The sequence below is a fragment of the Herpailurus yagouaroundi genome, unplaced genomic scaffold (assembly GCF_014898765.1).
Source record: "Herpailurus yagouaroundi ecotype Mexico unplaced genomic scaffold, PumYag 142, whole genome shotgun sequence".
Classification (NCBI taxonomy): domain Eukaryota; kingdom Metazoa; phylum Chordata; class Mammalia; order Carnivora; family Felidae; genus Herpailurus; species Herpailurus yagouaroundi.
Genome location: NW_024412397.1, coordinates 10,333,718 through 10,354,533, shown reverse-complemented (window position 1 = coordinate 10,354,533; position 20,816 = coordinate 10,333,718). Strand labels below are relative to the sequence as shown.

At 37.0% G+C, this 20,816-nt stretch overlaps 1 long non-coding RNA gene across 1 annotated transcript in view; it reads right to left on the bottom strand.

The window, feature by feature from the left end:
• Nucleotides 1-1,362: 1,362 nt before the first annotated feature.
• Nucleotides 1,363-20,816, bottom strand: part of LOC121032619 (uncharacterized) — a 25,528-nt gene continuing 6,074 nt past the window's right edge. Inside the window, exon 2 of the long non-coding RNA XR_005791390.1 lies at nt 1,363-1,536. This is a non-coding gene — a long non-coding RNA (uncharacterized LOC121032619). The remainder of the gene's footprint in view (nt 1,537-20,816) is intronic.

Here is a 20,816-nt window from a genome sequence, read left to right as displayed (position 1 = left end):
AAAGTATTTTTTTCAAATTTAATAATAAATTAATAGAGTTAGATATTGCTTATCCAGATGCAAATGAAACTGAAGAAATGGACACCAACAGCGACGACACAAAAGTGCTTTAACCTCACAGCGCATACTTGCCTGAGCACTTCTTTCATTGTTCATTGACTGGAATGATTTTGTAAAAATAGCTGGTTTTTTTCCCCACAATATGTGTTCTTTATATTTAAAGTATAGAACTTCTTAGCCACCCGGGGCAAGTGGACTATCTTCATTTTAGCAGCTAAAATTCATATTCATATATACTGATGCCCAGTTTGCTTTGCAAGAACAACATGTGTTTTGCATGTTACACATAGTGGTGCTGGCAACACATTGTTTAGTGGAATTAGTCGCTTCTCAGAGAATCTCTCATGGGATAATATCCACAAGCCTCTTGCATTCGAAAGCAATACTATCTGAAGTAAAGCTATCAAGGTCTAAATTTGCTTTGGTTTTCTTTTTTTGTGTTACTGTTGTTTGTCTTTCCTTGGCAAATAAGAAATCATTTTAATTAAAGAAGCAATCACATTACTATGTGCAATGAGAATATCCTACAAAAAAATTCATTTCGTTTCAGTAGAACTATTACCGCTTACACTGCAAGTCAGTGCTATGCAAGTAAATTACCTAAATAAAAATAGAGAAACTTCCTGGTTAACAGGCTTTATGGAAATGATTATATGGTGTGTTTAATCTCCAGATCATAATGGGTAGGATCACTAGTAATGTAATAAGGGGAGATTGATAAAAAAGAAGGAAGGAAGGAAGGAAGGAAGGAAGGAAGGAAGGAAGGAAGAAAGGAAAGAAGAAAGGAAGGAAAGAAGGATGGGAGGAAGGAAGGAAGGAAGGAGGAAAGGGAGGGAGGGAGGGAAGGAGGGGGAGAGAGAGGGAGGGAGGAAGAAAGGAGGAAGAAAGAAGGAAGGAAAGAAAGAAAGAAAGAAAGAAAGAAAGAAAGAAAGAAAGAAAGAATCTCTCCACTGAAACAACCATCTGAGAATCTCTGTGATTAATATCTTAATTACTGTTTACGATATGAGAACTCACTGGCGTGTGAAGGCAATGTTCACTTTAATCGATGAGATGCAGAAATCAATTTAATTGTCACATGGTATTTGTTCTTACTGGCATATTGATGTGATGCATTTGCAGAACGATTCTTTTAAGTAAAAACACCTTTAAAAAAATTGAATGGAGTGGCTTTATTATTATCTTAACGTTGTCAACCTTAGAAGTAAAATAGCCAGTTATTTTACCAGAGTTTACTATAGGGAGTAGCAGAGGAATTGCAATTCAGGACAAGTAAGCTATAATGAACCACAGGCAAATCTAAAGAGACAAAGGGAAGGTCAGTTTTTATTAGGTTTTAGAAGGAAATACGGGAGGGATGTTTTAAACAAAAGTTCATTGGAGAAGAAGAAGAGTTCAAGGTTGCGGTGGTTTCTCACTGGCTGCAAACTGCCCTTAGTGCATTATTGTGGCGGGGAGAGATCTTCCTTCTTTTTCCTAGAAGCAAGAGATAAAATTCTTTTGTGAAAAAATGTCCTCCCTTGTCAAGATAGTTCTTATCTTCCTTTTTCTGGCTGGTAATGCAGGCTGCTGTGAAGGCTAGGTGGGCGAGAGCTCCCCCTATCACCTTTTAAGTGAAGTTTCCTTTATTTATTTCCACAACCTCTACTGACTTTTAAAGTCCTCACTAAATAAATGTACATTTCGTTTGCATGGGAGCAAGTTGGAAAGATTATTTCCTGTGGTTGCATTAAACAGTCCGGTAAAAGCCAAAATAGTTTGCCATTTGTTTCATTTATTGTCTCATTTATACGACAAATATGCTTCCTTGTGCCAAGTGGTGGGATAATAGAAGTGAGCAAGACCATCTGGTTGCTGAATTTTTAAAGCTTATAATCTATTGGAGGCAAGAGGTATGAAAAAATCTACACAAGTTTTCTAGTTGAAAGGTGGTTAAGTGCTATGACAGAGAGCTACGAGGCACAATGAGCTTACCTACCAGAAAGATCTAAATGATTAGGAGGAGTTGGGGGGGGTCTTTCTGAAGGAGAGAGATTTAAAATGAGCCCTGAAAAATCAGGTGAAAAGGAGATGGAATCCAGATTGTATTGAGGAAGAAAAATCAGGGGACTCAAAGGTTCTAGAAGATAAGGGATAGGGTGCCTGTGAGGTGTGTTTGAACACCAGGGGGTCACAGAAAGAGTGCTGAAAAGTGAGGATAGAATCAAAGACTTGGAAGGGTTTGACACATACCAGTTCCTTTCTCCCTGAACGTCTTTCTTTAATTGCCTCCAAAGACCCCATGTTTCCCTCATTTTCTCCTAATTTCCCTTTTCTCATTCTCTGCGCTTAGTCTTCTAAATGTTTGAGTTCCTTGGGACCTAATCTTTCATCAGATTCCTTCCGGTAAATACTTGTACTCTCTGGATGATCTTCAGCACCCCATCTATAGAAATCATCTACATTACAATGACTCTAGATGCTATGCCTGGGGCCATCACCTCTGCTCAGAATCCCCGATTGCCCCAAATTCAGCTGCATTTCAACATCAAATAATTCACTGAAACCTAACAAATAACAGGGAGTAATCCAGGTTCCCATTTCCCTGTGCTCATGTTGTAATGAATAGCGCTACAACTCACCGATTACTTAGTTCAATTATCTTGCCTTATTTCTTAACTGTCATGTCAGCATCAAAATCCATCAGCAAATTCAGTCATTTTGACCTCTAAAATATATACCAAACCCAATAAAAATCTTTTAGTATATGTGCTGCCGAAGCGAGCACCCAATAAAAATCTTTTAAAAAAAGAAAAAACAGGGGAGTGCCTGGCTGGCTACGTTAGTAGGGCATGTGACTCGATCTCAGGGTTGTGAGTTTGAGCCCCTCTTTGGGTATAAAGATTCCTTAAATAAATGAAAACTTAAAAAAAAAATCTTTAGAAATATAAACAAAAATAAACATAAAAATAAAGCATAAGCCAAACCTAATAATGTTTCCTCCACCACCAACTGCAAGGTCACATAAAAATTAAAAATAAAATAAAAATGATTTTCCCTATTAAAATAATGGGAGAGACACCCTACCTCCCTTTTTCCTTTTTTTTTTTTTTTTAGAACATTTGTTTTGTAAGCCTGCAATTGCAAATTCTTACTCTACTCCTTTGAGATGTATGTAAATCTTTTTTTAAACAGATTCATGTCAGGTTTAAAACCCAGGACTGTCTTTTTCAGGAGAGTAGGACTGACATGTGACCAGTAAGGAAGATAATGCCTCTACCCCCAGTTTCTGTGGAGGAATAGGAACCTATTCCTGGGATGTAAGGCAGATTCAACATTAGTAAATCAATCAGTGTGTTCCAATACAGCAACAAAGTAAACTAAAGATCAATCAATACAGAAAAGCATTTCACAAAATTTAGCATCTGTTCATCATGAGAAAACAAAAGACCCCACACACTCTCAGCATACTAGGGATAGAAGAGAATTTCCCTAACTTTTTAAAGGACATCTAGGGGCACCTGGGTGGCTCAGTTGGTTGAGCCTCTGACTTCAGCTCAGGTCATGATCTCTCAGCTTGTGAGTTTGAGCCCTGCTTTGGGCTCTGTGCTGACAGCTTGGAGCCTGGAGCATGCTTCTGATTCTGTGTGTGTGTGTCTCTCTCTGCCCCTCCTCTGCTTGCGCTCTGTCTCTCTCTCAAAAACAAATATTAAAAAAAAAAATTAAAGCACTTATAAAAAACTAAAAAGAAAGGACATCTACAAAATGCCTATAGCTAACATAATACTTAATGGTGAAAAACTGGATCCATTCTTTCTAAGATCAGAGACAGGACAAGAATCTCTTCTCTCACCTCTCCTGTCCAGCATTGTGCTACTTCATACATGTGTATAAGAAAATGAAATAAAAGTCATTTTCCCTTTGTGGTCTTTCTTTTAAAAGCCCATAAACCCATACGACCATGGGGGAAAACACCAGGAGAATTCTATTTGTGATGCAATCTACAACATATCTGAGCAGTACTCAAAATTTTCAAAGTTGTCAAAACTAAGTAATGTCAAATACACACACCCCCCCCCCACACACATACACAAACACACACACACACACACACACACACACCCCAAAACAAAAACCCACCAAACAAACAAAAAACTGAGCCAAAGGGAGTCTAAGGAGACATGACAACTAAATGTAATGTGGTATCCTAGGTGGGGTCCTAGAAGAGAAAAAGTGCATTAAGTAGAAGTTAAGCAAATTTGAATAAAGTTTGGACTTCAGTTAATAATAATGTATTTGTTGGTTTATTTAATATAAGATGGTAATGATAGGAGATCTTGGATGTGGGGTATACAGGAATTCTCTGTATTATCTTTATAATTTTGCTGTAAATCTAAAATTGCTCTCAAACTTTAAGAAATATTTTAAAAGGAAACAAAAATACTCATCTAAAACCATAAACCATATGTTATTTTCCCATAAGAAAGTTCCAGTTTGATGGCTTCCATCCATCTCCCCATTCTGCCCTTACTGTTTTCCTCCCCCTTATTCTGGTCCAATCTTTTGTCTTTCATCATATCTCAAATTCAAAACTACATAGGACCATTGCCTCTTTCTTCTCTCTCTGCCTGGAACAAACAAGCAAAAGCTCTTTCCACATCTAATTTCATGACTTTGTCTCTACTAGGAATGTGACTTGGGTGCTACTTTTTCTTGGAGCCCTCTGAAATGTATTCAGTTTTATCTATCACTTTATTTCCCCTGTTCCCTGAATCAGTGAAGCAAGACATAAGCAGTTGAGTAAAATATATCTATTTTTAGTTATTTCCAATAAAATATGATGACTCATCAGCTGTGGGAGGTGGAAAGAATGAAATGTCCATTCCTACCTCAGATTACTGGTACAACTAACTGCAGGAATAAGTCATGAAATATTGAGATGGAAGTTTGGAAATCAGTTTAGATTATGGAGTTAATTTAGATTATGGAGAACTTATGAACATGGCTTTAATATCAATTTAGATCTTAAAAGTGGAAATGTCAAATAAATACCTGAGTATACAGATCTAAAGATAAAAATATATGTGAAGCCATAGAGAGAGGATAAAATGGTCTGTGGTTGGAGTGTAGTTTTAAGATTAAAAAAAAAAATGAAAGACTCAGGATCAAACTTGAGTAACACAAATGATTAATGGCCCAATAGAAGAGGAGATGCCACAAGTACTGAGATATAGAGCTTGAATGTCAGAAGGAGGAAAAGGGTGAAATGTCACAGAAAAGGAATTTTTCCAAGAGGGTGTGGTTGAGTCCGTTGATACATCAGAGAGGCTAAATTAAGAGAGAGACAAAGAGAGGAGAGAGAGAGAGAGGGAGAGAGAGAGAGACCTGAAAAATGCCATTGGAAATAGGAACTTTCATGTGATCTTAGCGTTAAAAAATTTTCAACTGAGTAAATTTAAATAGCAAATTGGTTTTATACAATAATTCATGAATTGACATCTCGCAAATAAAAAGGCTCTCCAAGAAGCTGTACCAAATGGAAGGGTTTTCTAGGCAGAAAGGTGAGAGAGACAAGGAAAGAATGGGTTGCCAACAAGGTCACCTTCCTATGGGGGACAGATGGGGTCTATCCAGTGGATTACCTCATTGATGTTGACCAAGTAACTCCAGACTGACCAGGTAAAGGTTACACTCCTGGGAGAGGCTGAAACTGCCCTTAGGTTACTACTAAGTCTTGGTGTGTTGACATGGGCTTGGCACCAGTGTCTCCATTTTGGACCTGTGATCCCTTTTTTAATATTAGCAAACATAGATTGATGAATGGAACAGTGGAAGCTAAATGCCCACAAATTGAAAAGTGGAGTTGCAGGAGGTCGGAAAATGGAGCCAGAGCGTAAAGAAAATTGCTTTGTAAAACTTGGCCAGTAAAAGCTTTAGTTGAGAGGAAGGGGATCCATGGGAAATAAATTTACTTTTGGAATGGAGGAGACAAGTGTGCGTCCGCCATGCTGATTGGAGAGAGCTAATGAAGAGGAAGAGGTCTGGGAACAGACAAGGAGGAATTGTTGGAGAAAATGCTGAGCACGAGCGTAAGTGGCTTGAAACTTTCTTATTCACATTTTCCAGTCTGCATGCCTGAGCAGGCTGTATTTTCCTACACTTCCACTATTTTAGTGTTCAGACGCAATCCTTCCTTCTTGAGAAAGTTTAAGTGGCTGTTTTCCTCTACCCTCACTTTCGGGGCTCAGGATATTTAAGGGAGAGTTTCAAGATCCAATTTCTCTTGAGGCTAGTCTTTCACACATGCTAATCCCAGGAGAGGAAAGCAAATTGTGGGCACATCTAATTTTTGTTTTTCTGTATGACTTTATCAGTAGAAGTTACTTTGTATCCTATCACTTTAATTTCTTCATCTTTATCTCATGCTTTAGAATTTAAACTACACGTCAAGGCAGGAGTGATTAAATACTACCTATTAGGGGCACCTGGGTGGCTCAGTTGGTTGAGAGTCTGCCTCTTGATTTCAGCTCAGGTCATGATCTCATGGTTCCTGAGACTGAGCCCCACCTCTGGCTCTGCACTGATATAGTGCAGAGCTTGCTTGGGATTCTCTCTCTCTCTCCCCACCTCTCTCTCTGCTTCTCTCTCTCTCAAAATAAATAGATAAACTTAAACAAGCCCACACATTATGTTGCCCCTTCCTCATATCTATTTTTTACCTACCAGATTTAAGAATATTTGTCCAGAAGTGGCTACTTGGGTCAGCCACTGGTCACCACAAGTGGGAATTGGAGGGCGTGTGGGGAGTGCGGTTGAAGTACTTATTTCTTTGAATCATTTCTGTAGGGTTGTTGGGAGATAGCTAAATCTTTAGCCTGAAGATTGCAGTTTCTGAAGATGACTGTAAGTTTCTTTTACTAGTTACAGGGCACTGTGCTATTTATTCATTGTGAATTGTTTGCACTTTGGTCACTGTGCTCACACCTTATTTTTTTAAGTTTAGTTATTTATTTTGAGAGAGAGAGAGAGAGAGAGAGAGAATGTGTGTGTGCATGTGTATGCACACACACACACACACACACACACACACACACACACACACACAAATATGCATGACTGGGGGAAGGGCAGAGAGGGAGAGAGTATCCCAAGCATGGTCTGCACTGTCAGCACAGAGCCCAATGTGGAGCTCGAACCCACAAAACATGAGATAATGACCTGAGCCAAAATCAAGAGTTGGACGTTTAAATGACTGAGACACCCAGACAACCCCTCATACCTCATTTTTAAATACTGTCCTCAAATTACCTAATTTTAAGTTTTGCCATGTTGGGAAATCATCAGATAAAGTTGAGAGCTCAATTTCAAGAAAAACATTTTAGAAAATTAACAGATCATCTTCATAAATTGCGATTCTTGCTTATTTATTTAATAAATATTTATGGACAAACTGCCATATGTCAAGAACCATTCTGAGTGCAAGATGTACATTATCGAACCAAAATAAAATGGGATGTTTGCTGTCATGTAACTTCCGTCATAGCTTTTGGTAGCACTTGGCCGGAAACCTAACGGTATCGTCAAGATTTAAACATTATTCTTTTTATACATAAACTCAATAGGATACTGAATTTATTCTTTTTATTTTATGGATAACACGCTCTAAATCACTTACCAGCTAAACTTCTCTTCTAAGGGTTATTATTTAATACCACGAACAAGTTAGGATATAGTAATTGCTACAGCAAGTAGACCCGAAACTACATAATATCTAAAATATAATAATTTTTTTTCTCAGACAGCAGTGCTATGCAGTAAACAGAGCAACAGGGCGTCCCTAGGCCATGTGCTCTGTTTCCACTCCTGGCTTCCAAGTTTACTCTGGAAGTTGTCTTCAGTCCAGCCAGCCAGAAAGACAAAGGAACCCTGAGGGAGTTTCTGTGGGCCGTTCCGGGAAGTAGCATATAACACTTCTGCTGTGACAGACAACTACTCAGTCACATGGTCACTGCTAACCTCAGGGGAAACTAGAAAGTGAAGTCTAACTGTGTATCCGGGAAAGAGAAGAGACTTTGGATTCCTGTGATCTAGGAGTCTCTATTGTATCACAGATTGCATAAAGACACATGCACACACACACACACACACACACACACACACACACTTTATATATGCATGTGAAAAGATAGATATATATATATATGCAATATTTGTATTTATGTTTTATGGAATAATTTCCATTATATGTAATATGGCTGATATAAGTAACCAGAAAATGATGGAAGTACTTCAATTTCTCTTATGATTTATCTGTTTAAGAACACTGTGCTCTAGAATGTGATTAACCAAAACTACTAATGAAACTGTAAGTAATTCACATGTATATCTAGCTCTTGGAAGTGTGGGAAGGTTTATTGACATTTATGCTTTGAGTACAACTCAGAGCATAAGAATGGTAATGCCATATACCTTGAGTCTCCTTAAACAGGTTTTGTTTTTGTTTTTGGAAGTCAACTTTATATTTTGGGTAAATGTATTATGGTCAGGCTCACCTGATCTGATTGGAAAGAATAGAAATTTCTTCAAATACAGGCACTTTTTGTGATAACGCATCAGAGAAGTGAATAAGCACTTGACACAACCTTGTAATCAAGCCTCCTACAGACCTGCGAGGTCTTACAGAATATGGATCAGGACCCTGTTATTTCCTCAGGGGCAAGCCTTCATAGCACCTTAATGTGCAGGAGTAAAAATTGAAATATTTAATCATCAGTAAGGCACAATCCTCAATCCATCAGAATAAAGGTTCCTTGCACTTTAGTTTCTGGATATAGGAGAGTGGCCAGGGTAGCTGGTGGCCAGGAATGGATGCATAGGAACCTTTGAGAAGCAGCTATTTGCCAATTATTTTCAACGTATTTCAATGCTTAAAAGAGAGAGTGGCCATACCAGTGTGTGTCAGCCGAATAGCAGCCCTAGATTACTCACTTAGCTACTTTTGTCATGTGGCTTTTCTGTTTCTCTTCTCTGCTTACATCTGATAACACTTCCAGTGACTTCTTACTTTGCTTTCCCTACTTCAGGACATTTTGTGCTCACAGCTTCTCACAGACAGGTCTGTCTGTGCTGACAGTGCAGAGCCCAACGTGGGGCTCAAACCCATGAACTATGAGATCATGACCTGAGCCAAATTCGGTCGCTTAATGGACTGAGGCACCCAAGTGCCCCCTATGGGTTTTCTTTATGTCCTATATTTGTGTGTCTGTGTGTTTTGTGTCCAAACTCCTTGAAGAAGATCAGACTGGTCTAATGAGTCACAATCAAAATAGGGCATGTTCTTTGGCAAGACTTCATATCACCGATTTAGGCTAATGACGACTGCCCTTTATTTTAAGGACCAATTCCAGTCTACTTTGACCCAAGCATCCAGGTCACATGATTCAGAGGACAGCATCCTATGTGAAAATAATCCCTGGTGGCCACTCTTTTTGGAGGGGATTCTGAACATAGTATGCGTGACAAGTATCAGGGTTCATCTGAGATCAAACTTGGTGCAGTGTTCTACAGAGCAGCTCAGATTCCCAAAATCCTCATACTGTTACAATAGTATTTAGTATTTTCATTGTGAGAAATCAGCTAGAAAAAGAAAACAATATTCAGGGATATCAGCAAAACACCATTTTATTAAGCATCCTCTAATTCCATTTCCTAAACTATTACCACTACCATCTCTAGTCAGTAATGACTCTGGAGAGAAAGAAAAATAAAAACAAAAACAAAAACAGGAATGTCACCTTCATATTAGTAGGCATGAAACGCTGTTCACCGTGTTAATATTAAGTATTCATCTGGGAACCAGCTGAAAAAAAAACAAATTTACTATGAATATGACCAATCATCACTGCTTTTCATCTTGTCTACGATATCTAACATCGTTGGAAAGCTAACAGACAAAAGGCATTAAAACAAACCCCAAAGGATCAGTGAAATGAATTTATCGTTTATGGCTTCATGCCTACATTTTCTGACTATCGCTGATGGGACAATTACACTCTAATGACCTTCCACTAAGTGGAAGCCAAAAATATAATTCAGTTTCATATAAATTAAAACAAATGAAATGGCTTTCAATTTAGCAGTGTTGACATCTCTTTTCAGAGAGCCATCTTTATAGTAAAAACATTAAGACCATGCGGGGTAAGAAGTACACTCAAACATATCATCTGTCAGATTGCAAGAGGCATAAATTACAAATAGAGGGGTCCAGGTAAGACTCACTCAGAAAAAAACTCTATCTTGAAGACGAGAGTTATTAAGACATACTTTTTGTTACTAATTTGCATTGTGTCTAAAAATATACTTCTTTAAACTAATTTAATGATATATATACATCTATATAATTATATTTTCCCCTTTGAAAATATATTTATATTTTGGTGGTGCCTGGGTAGCTCAGTCAGTTAAGCGTCTGACTTCAGCTCAGGTCATGATCTCACAGTTCGTGAGTTCATGCCCCACATCTGGCTCTGTGCTGACAGCTCAACGCCTGGAGCCTGCTTGAGATTCTATGTCTTCCCCTCTCTCTGCCCTCCCCCATTCATGCTCTGTCTCTCCATCTATTAAAACTGAATAAATGTTAAAAAAATTAAAAAAAACATATTTCTATTCCTATCATAACTATAAATAAATGAATATTTATATAAAGTTTTTATAACTATACATCTAAATTATATCAGTGATCTTTTTTTTTTAGTTTTTTTTTTTAATGTTTATTTTTGAGAGTGAGAGAGAGAGAGACAGAACATGAGTAGGGGAGGGGCAGAGGGAGAGGGAGACACAGAATGTGAAGCAGGATCCAGGCTCTGAGCTGTGAGTACAGAGCCCTACACAGGGCTTGTTCTCAAAAACCGCGAGATCATGACCTGAGCCGAATTGGGCTGCTCAACCAACTGAGCCACACAGGTGCCCCTATCAGTGGTCTTAAGAAATGATGGTTCATCATTTTCGAGAAAGACATTATCATCTTGATAGTATTTGCAGGAACTCAAAAACCTCTGAATGATACCTAAGTTATATGAGGAAGAGCAATTTTTTTTTACCAGATTTTTACTATCTAACATGAGATAATGAGGCTTCTATTCTTTACCGAATGCTAACTCTATTTATTTAAATATTCTTTATGGTTTTTTGTCAGGTATTTGTCAGTTTCTTTCACTTTTCTTATAAAATTCTCATTTGGTTTCTCAGATTCCAGTCTGATTCTCTACTTGTAGCTTCTCTAACAGCTTTCTTTCCTTCTAAGTCTTAACTTTCTTTTCATGCTGATCACAGATCACATTGCCCTAGTGTTTCAGGTCTTTGTTTCTTATTTTTGTGTAAAGAAAATTGTATATTATAGAAGAGAAATTTAATCAGCAATTTGCCTCCATGGATTTCTCCCGTTTCCTTCCTTCCTTCCTTCCTTCCTTCCTTCCTTCCTTCCTTCCTCTTTCTTTCTTTCTTTCTTTCTTTCTTTCTTTCTTTCCTTCCTTCCTTCTTTCTTTTCTTTCTTTCTTTCTTTCTTTCTTTCTTTCTTTCTTTCTTTCTCTCTTTCTTTTAACAGAATTGGCACATACTTTTCCTTCTAAGTTTCTGGATATCTGCTTTATACTCTACTCTACTCTACTCTACTCTACTTTTTAATGCTATCTCTGTCAAACTTAATTATGAAATGGATTCACTTCAAGTCAAATCTGTGTGTGCTTTACAATAAAACTTTTGTGCGTGTGTGCTCATAAACGTAGTCTCATCTGGTAACGACAAAAATACAGAATGCAAGTTGCCTAGTGGAAATGTCATCAACATTTTAAATAACTTACATATTCTCTATGTTTTCATTCACACATATGGGCTACAGAAGCCTGAATGGAAAAGCTTTATTATTGACTCTTTAAAAATATTGGTGAAGTAACACATAGCTAAGAAGACCAAGGCAAAGTGAAGTTGATGTATTATCAAAGCAGGGCCTCAGTGTCTGTAAGCAAAAACAGTGAGAGAGAAAACTATGTTCAATGTCATGTTTACCCTTGGCCATTTCCACAGGTCAATGATTTCATCATGTGTGAACAGATGGAATGGGCATATTGTCACAAGAAAACAGGGTGCACCACGACCAATGATACCCTAATTTCTTAAGAAATTTTTCATCCTAATAATAAAAAAAAGTAAAACCTGGAATGCTCTTTCCTGAGAATTTTTGTGTGCTTCCTTTTTTGTAATACCTACATAAAATAATAAAGGCATCCTCTCAGTGCCCCAAATAAGAAGGAAAAGGTTGGAAAATATTAATCTTTTTTAAAATGTTTATTTATTTTTAAAAGATGACTAAGTTTTTGAGAGACAGAGCATGCTCAAGCCAGGGAGGGGCAGAGAGAGAAGGGGACACAAGATCAGAGGCAGGCTCTGTACTGTCAGCACAAAGCCCGACGCAGGGCTCAAACTCACAAACCTTGAGATCATGACCTGAACCAAAGTCAGATGCTTAACAGACTGAGCCACCACGGTGCCTCTAAAAATATTAATCTTCCTAGAAATAAAAGAGAGAAGCTAATCCATGAGAGGAAGAGTAGTGGTGACCAGGCTTTGCCCAAAAGGCTGGAAACTGGCAAATCATTTTTGTTACTATTCAACAGTTGGGAGGGAGGTAGCTGAGAGAAGAGAAGGAATACTCAGGCCTTTTATATAGTTCCAAGAGACGTCCAATCAGTAAAAAAGATGGTCATTTTACTCAATTGTTTATTTTTGTACCTAACATTACCTAATTGTTACTGATATTGTCAAGGGTAGAAAAATACGGGCTCTATGGAACATTCCCTCTGGCTCATATCTGCAACCTGGACTTCTGAAGCTTTCTTTTCTTACTTTAAAAATAGAATTAAAAAACTAATAATTAATTTGGGATTTGTCAAGGAGAAGCTGAGTCTCCCCTGACAGTCACACCAGATTCTCCTGAAACATATGAAAAAGTAGTATTTTTGAACGATATACACATATTAAATAAACTCTCTGTAGTCTTCAAATACATTGAGTAAATTAAATAACTTAACATGGAGGCAACGTTCTAACTTTGAAAGATATATATATTTCATATTTTAATTTTATCATATGTGTATATTATTTCTACATATTTGTATCCTATGTACATTCATATTATATATATTTATTGTGTGTTTTTTATAAATAATTTCAAAAGACAAAAATACTCTCATTTCACGATCAAATCTACAGGATTATTTTTATTCTCTTCCTTTCTTTGTGCGATAGAACGTGACCTGATCTTACCAATGTTTTATCTGCTACCTTGACCTCCCTTTGGTGTCTTAAATAAACCGAACTTTCTCATCTTCATCCAAATTTTTAAACGTGCAGTTTCTCCTTAAAAATCATTTTTTTACATTCTTTATCTCATTTCTACTCAATTCCATGTCTCATCACACATTTCACTCAATGGGACCTGCCCTCACTTTCATCTGCATTAGGTTCTTCCAGTAAGAGCATCTATTGTCTTCTAAAATTTCACTTCACGATATTCATGAACACTTTTTTTCTTTTCCTAATTGCCTAAATGTATGGATATCTGAAAAAAATCTATAGTTTCCCCTATTTTATTGTTCATAAGGGTGCAATCTCAGCAAGTGATTCAGAACCTTGGTTTATGGTTGGAGGTTAGTGATCAAATAATGCATTCCTAAATAAATACACGAAGGGATATGTTTATGGCAACTATTCTTATATAACCCAATAGTTATTTTAACACTAGTTTTATAATATCATTTTTAAACAGTTAAATAAGATGGATGTCCATGGAAAAGATGAAACTAGAATACGTCAGAAATGCAATATCCCAGGGCATTTTTTTTTCATATGAACATCAGCAATACCTTTCTTCTTAATATCTCTATTGTTATTGTGTATTGTTATAAAATAAAAGTAGTAAAGAACAAATAAAATATTAGAATATGTTTAGCCTGTGCTCAACATTAAAAGTTTTTCTTTTCTACAATCTTTCATACTGTCATTAGTGAGGTAGTTCTTCAACAGTCATCAAAATCTTTTTTTAAATTTTTTTTTACATTTATTTATTTTTGATAGGTAGAGAGAGACAGAGCACAAGTGGGGAAGGGGCAGAGAGAGAGGGAGACACAGAATCCAAAGCAGGCCCCAGGCTCAGAGCTGTCAGCACAGAGCCCTACACCGGGCCCGAACTCACAAACCGCGAGATCATGACCTGAGCCGAAGTCGGAGGCTCAACCGACGGAGCCACCCAGGTGCCCCAGCATTCATCAAAATCATAATCATTGTTGTGATCTATTGTTAGAACATGAAGGTGTCACACAAAACTGCTTTCTTTTCTACTAGAATTTTTACTTTCAGATTTTTATGTTCTATATTCAATACCGATCCTTCAATGCCTTTGATGGCTTCCTAATTATATATCAAAATTTACATGGTGAAAAATTATAATGTATGGTTATGCCCTGGAGTTCCCTGAACTTAGAGTCGCTTACAGTCACTTAGATTCACAGGCTCTTGGCGCCTTGCCTCAGGGCCTAGCCAGGTGCCAGGGAAGGGATTCTGGCCCAAGGCTCTGAAGGGGTGGGACCTGCTGAAGCCAGAATGGGATGAAATACGCACGAACCAGCTGTAAAGCTACAGCCTTCCAGGGGCCCCTAGGTAGTGGATATGGACTTTTGGCACAGAGCTCTGGGGCCCCGATCTGACATCTGTCAAGGTCTAAGGCTGCAGTAATCTGAGTGCTACGTTTCATTGCAAATCCAAGGGGGCCAGTTTTCCTTCCAGCATCTGTGAGGTATCTAGAACTTTCCCGGGAGACTATGTTGCCAGGTCTTGGAGCCTTTCCCTGCAGAACAGCCCTAGGGCACTATTCTCTCTTTCTGTCCTAGCTCAACTGCTGGCACCCTCGGATGAGAGAGCTGGCCCATCCACCTAAGCCCCCACATCAGGAAATGTTCTTCTCTTTTGAACACCACAGGAGATGCCTGTGGGCCAGGACCAGGGCCTGGTCTGGGTGGGTGTTGTGTGGGGTTTCCCAGGAAGGTAAATGGGGTACAGTTAGAGCCCATCAGAGGCTTAGGGTATATGAAGAGTGAGTGCAGATCCTGATGGTAAACAGGGGAGCAGAGGCTGAGCTGGAAAACTCTGAGCATCAGGGGTGGCTCAGTGAATGGCTGAATCAGGCCCAGGCACTGGCCAATCACTTTCTCCAGAGGAAGGTCTATCTCGTGAAATCTCGGTTCTCCAATGGGAGACAGAGTCGTTCTGGAATGAGAAACACCTGGGTACCCCAGGTGCTAGAGGCTCCTCAACTCACACTTGTCTGCAAGGACAGGCTCACATCACCTGTCAAGCAATCCCCAATGGCCAGAGCTCTATGTATGAGATAAAATTAAAACACACAGTATGTTTTCATCTATGATAACAGAGAATGCACGTTTCATTTTGGTAATTTCAGGATGAGATAATATTGCATTACAGATTGCATTACTTCATTTCTTCTTTCATAAATGACATACATGCTTATTGAGTTCCTTCTATATAGTAGATCTTGGGAACACGCTGAGAGGAATTCCTGCCCTTAGGGATTGCAGTACATTCTTAAAGGAAGATCATAGATTGACACCTTGTGGAAAGAAACTTGGCAGTGTATATCACGAACTTCAGAAGTGGTGGCCAGGAATTCCATTTGCAACACTATAGCCTATGAAAGCATGTGACAAGTGATCTAAATATGTTGATTATATCTTTACATAGGAGAAGAGCTTTGGAAAGAAAAGGGATTAAATTCTCTGTAAGAGAATGGATTAAAGACATTTGGATCTAAATCAAAACAACCACAGCAATTAATGTGCTGCAGACCAGGCCATACCCACCATGAGAATTATTATGTGGACATTATAATGTTTATGGGAAACGTTAGTGTTGTAGGAAAGCGCTTATGAAATGAAGTAAATATATATGTGATGTAGGATTAACACAATAAAAACTATAGGAAAAGTACTGGAAAGAAACACAGCAAGATGGCTTTTTTTTTTTTTTTTAAGTTTATTTATTTTGAGAGAGAAAGAGCAGGGGAGGAGCAGAGAGAGAGGGAGAGAGAGAGGATACCAACAGACTCCACACTGCCAGCACAGAGTTTGAGGTGGGGCTCAAACTCAAAAACCACGAGATCATGACCTGAGCCAAATTGAGTCCAACGTTTAACCGATTGAGCCACCCAGGTGCCCCAATAAGACAACTTCTGATGTTACAGAAGTCCTTACTTCTAAAAGCAATATATCTTGATTTAATTTTCTTCTAGGAGAATAAGTAGCATTTATTTATGTTTTATATTAAACGTCTCTGTTTTAAATACTCAGCTTTCTTTTTTTCATTTATAAAATAGGAACAAGGCCAAGACAAATAAGTCAATTCATCAATAACTACTATCGATTGTCCATTTTGTATGATGCACAGTGTAGAATAAAGAATTAGTATAGTTTGATATGGCTTTTACTTTTATGAAATATTTATAAACAGAAACCCCATCCATCTTTATAGTAAGGTACTTGAAAATGGGCTTTTGTTGTAAATATATTTGCTCATTGTGTACCTAAAGTTAGCTTCAAGGAATATTAAAAGAATTTACAAGGACAGCATGAAATGTGATTTTTCTTAAAGAACTTTTTCTTTTTTGTTAAATAAAAAACACTGGTACACCGATTACTATAATTTTCATGTCAATCATAGTAATTTCATATTTATTGAATTGTTCATCCATTTATTTATTAGTTATAACAATTTATTCTTAAACATTGAAAGAATATGTTTAAACACACCAAACTAATGGAAATGTGTTAGAATTTTCTACCCGCTTTGTGTTTCCGTTTTTATATTTTACTGAAAGCCCCATCATCCTTTTATAGTTATCGAAATTGTATAAGACATGATTTATTATATACTCTCCACAAAATACACCCTAAAACTTGATTACAGAATACTTTACTTTTTGTTAATAAAAATTCCTACACTGAAAGAACCAGAATGCATTCTGGCCCCTGTAACTTCTAGAGTTCCACAGTCTGAAGTATTAAATTATCCCTAAAGACTCAGCCCAGCACCCATACAATGGGCTCCTGCTTGTGCCTTTCCAACACAACAGTTCGGCAGCTCTGTATCCACTGAGTCTGGCCATGGTACCATTTCAGCCACATGCCATATTGGTTCTGACTGGCTTTCTTAGCTAATTCCTCCCCATCATATCATTTTTCCACTTCTCCCTACAGTGGTATGACCACACAGTCTGCTGAGTTTTATTTTTGTTGGTAGAAAAATGCAGATGGTTAGACCTCTCCTTGTAAACTCTGATGGATACCAAAGTTTGAAGGTCATTGCTTTAACCCCACTCTGATTTAAGAAAATACAATTGTCAAAATGACTGCATTCTCCTTTTAGTGAAGGTAGGTCCATTTTTGTGTGCGGTTAAAACCCTACATTATTTCAAAGAATACATGATGACCAAGGAACGGGCCAGTAAAACCCAATTTTATAAAAATATCTTTGTTTTTTTTTTAATATTTGTTTGTATGCTGGTGTCCGAAATATTATTCAACAACAGATTTGATTATTGAAGCAATCATTACAGTAGTGAGTTTTGTCCGCAGGAATCAATGTGAGCATATAATAATTCAAAATTATAACACATTTATTTTTCAACAATGTATAGAGAGAAGAAAATTTAATATTCCATACATCAAAAATATTTCATGTACTAAAAATATTCTACATTTTAACTAAACCGACTAAAACCTATGCAAAAAATAGGTATTGAAGTTTAGTTACTGGAAATAAGAAAATCAAATGAAATAATGACTTAGAATAAAGCTTGGACCAGTATTTTTCCACTCTGTGTAGATAAACAGCAGTCACATAATTCTTACACCCTGTGACTTAGATGACTCTTTTATGATTTAAAAAAAAATATTAACATTTATTCAATTTTGAAAGATGAAGAGAGACAGAGCATGAGTAGGGGTGGGGCAGAGAGAAAGGGAGACACAGGATCCGAAGCAGGTTCCAGACTCTGAGCTGTCAGCCCAGAGCCTGACACAGGGCTCGAACTCACAGACCGAGAGATCATGACCTGAGCTGAAGTCTAACCAACTGAGCCACCCAGGTGCCCCTGATTTTTTTTTAAATTAGTATCAACTTAAACAATTATAACACTGTTCAACAGTTATTTACTTGATGATGCCAGCTAAAATGATGATTCTAAAAAATTGCAATGATAAACAATATTTTATAAGACTTAAATTTAATTAATGTGATATAAAAATACTCATTAAATTTCTTTAATATGGTCACATTATTGTAATTTATTTTCTTGAAGCAGTTCCAAAATTAGTCCCCCAGAGTACTAATGTAACTATATTTAAGTTACTTTTGCATAACTATAAAATAAACCTAAAATTGTAAAGATTAAAAGATACATAGAAAAGGGTAACACAAGAAAATTAAACCAACCAATACATGCATAACTATCAAGTTATTTTTCCATTATGGTCTACCAATGGAAGTGTATTAACCCACAAATAATACATATGTTAATATAACTATTTTTCACATCGTATTCCATCATATTAAACATACACAAATATTTATTATTGCTTAACTATAATCATTTTTGTATTTATATCTAGAAATAACAGTAAATAATAGAATAATAAAAGAAACTTTATTATTATTATTATTTATTTATTTGGCAAACTTAATCTTTTTTTTTTTTTTCATTTTTTTCTACTGGTCCTTGGAAATAATTTATTTAACAGTTAGCATGTGAACAAGTGTAACTCTTCATGTCCTAATTTTAATGTTTTTATGAACCATAGCTGAGATAGTTCATAACAAGATAGAATTTGAACTACTACAATTAGTGATGCTGTTGTGTGTTTGTATCAACTTCGAACATAACGAGTACACACACTTAAAACACCCTAATTTCTATAATTTACTCACTATGTAACTTGTTATTCATGAAGTGGTTTAAACTCCTCTATAATTTATAATTTTATTCATTTTCCTCTTTTGATATAATAAAATCCATGAATTGCTCTATGCTAATGCAGTTCAAGTTTCTCTGTTTGTACTACACATAACAGTCACTATCTTAAATGGTTTATCTTCATTTTGATGCGATTTATAGAATCTTAAAGAAATTCTTCATTGTACAGTTAAACATTCTACATTATACAGGATTCCAGTCCCTCTACTAACTCTTAATTTCTATCTCTTAAGTTATGAACTCAACTACTCACTTTACAGATACAAAGCCCAAATTTATGTTCTTATGAATTGCTTTTCTTTCAAAGACTTCTGCTCAGGAAATTTAGTGAGTAGGATGTGATTCAGATAATAAAGTATAAGGGTTACTGAAGGGAAATATATATGTTCTGCTTTGCTTCTGGTGTAATTATTTAAAAAAAATTGTTGCTGTTTTTGTTGTTAGTGTTTATTTTTGAGAGAAAGAGAGACAAAGCACAAACAAGGAAGGGGCAGAGAGAGGGATACACAGAATCTGAAGCAGGCTCCAGGCTCTGAGCTGTCAGCACAGAGCCCAACACAGGGTTCAAACCCATGAACCATGAGATCGTGACCTGAGCCGAAGTCAGATGCTTAACCGACTGAGCCACGCAGGTGCCCCAGCTTCCAAAGTAATCCTTGATAAACACACTCATATTTTGTGTTTGTGTGATAAACACACTTACCTGGATGGAATGATAGATGATGAGAAGGAGGAGGAAGAAGACGACAGACAGATGAATACAGGCAAAGATATTCTGGAGTGTAATCTTGTCGAATATTTTTCAAAATTCTACATCTATCATGTAATTTCATTACATGTTTATTTTTCTTTTAGCCACATGCACAGGTACTACCTCAAATAGATACAAAAGAGGAGTGGAACATGATATCCCCTTACATTATTATTCTAATATGTGGAGACTAAAGGTATAAGCTATCACAATTCCTGGTTAATGTAAAATATTTAACATTGATGACACTGTATCTTTTGTATTAGGTAGCAGTTTGTTCAGTCTATATTTTCCAACACAAGTAATTAGTTTTTCTGAAAGTACAGCTATAAAAAAAATGTATGGGCATTTGTTTACATTGTAATTAACTTTTTAAAATCCTATGAAAGCCTGGGGCATTTGGGTGGTTTAGTGGGCTAAGCGACCAACTCTTGATTTCAGCTCAGGTCATAATCTCACGGTTCATAAAATCCATCTCTGCGTTCGGCTTCGCTCTGTGTGGAGCCTGCTTGGGATTATCTTCCTCCCTCTCTCTGCTCCTTCCTCTCCCACCCCTTCAAAATAAATAAGTAAACACTTAAAAAATAAAACACTTTTAAAATCCTATGAAAACCTAAAACTACAAACAGGAATGAAAAAACCACGTATTTTAATAAGTTAAGGAATGTAGAGAATGTTAAAAGTTAAAAAAAGAAAGATTTTATAAAAATAATAACTTTTAAAAGAACAATGTTTAGGGGCACCTGCTGACTCAGTCAGCTGAGCATCCACCTCTTGATTTCGGCTCAGGCATGATCTCAACAGTTTGTGGGTTAGAGCCCCGCGTCAGACTCTGTGCTGACAGTGTGGAGCCTGCTTGGAGTTTTCTCTCTCCCTCTCTCTGCCCCCCCCCCCCCCGCTCACACTCTTTCTCTCTCTCAAAATAAATAA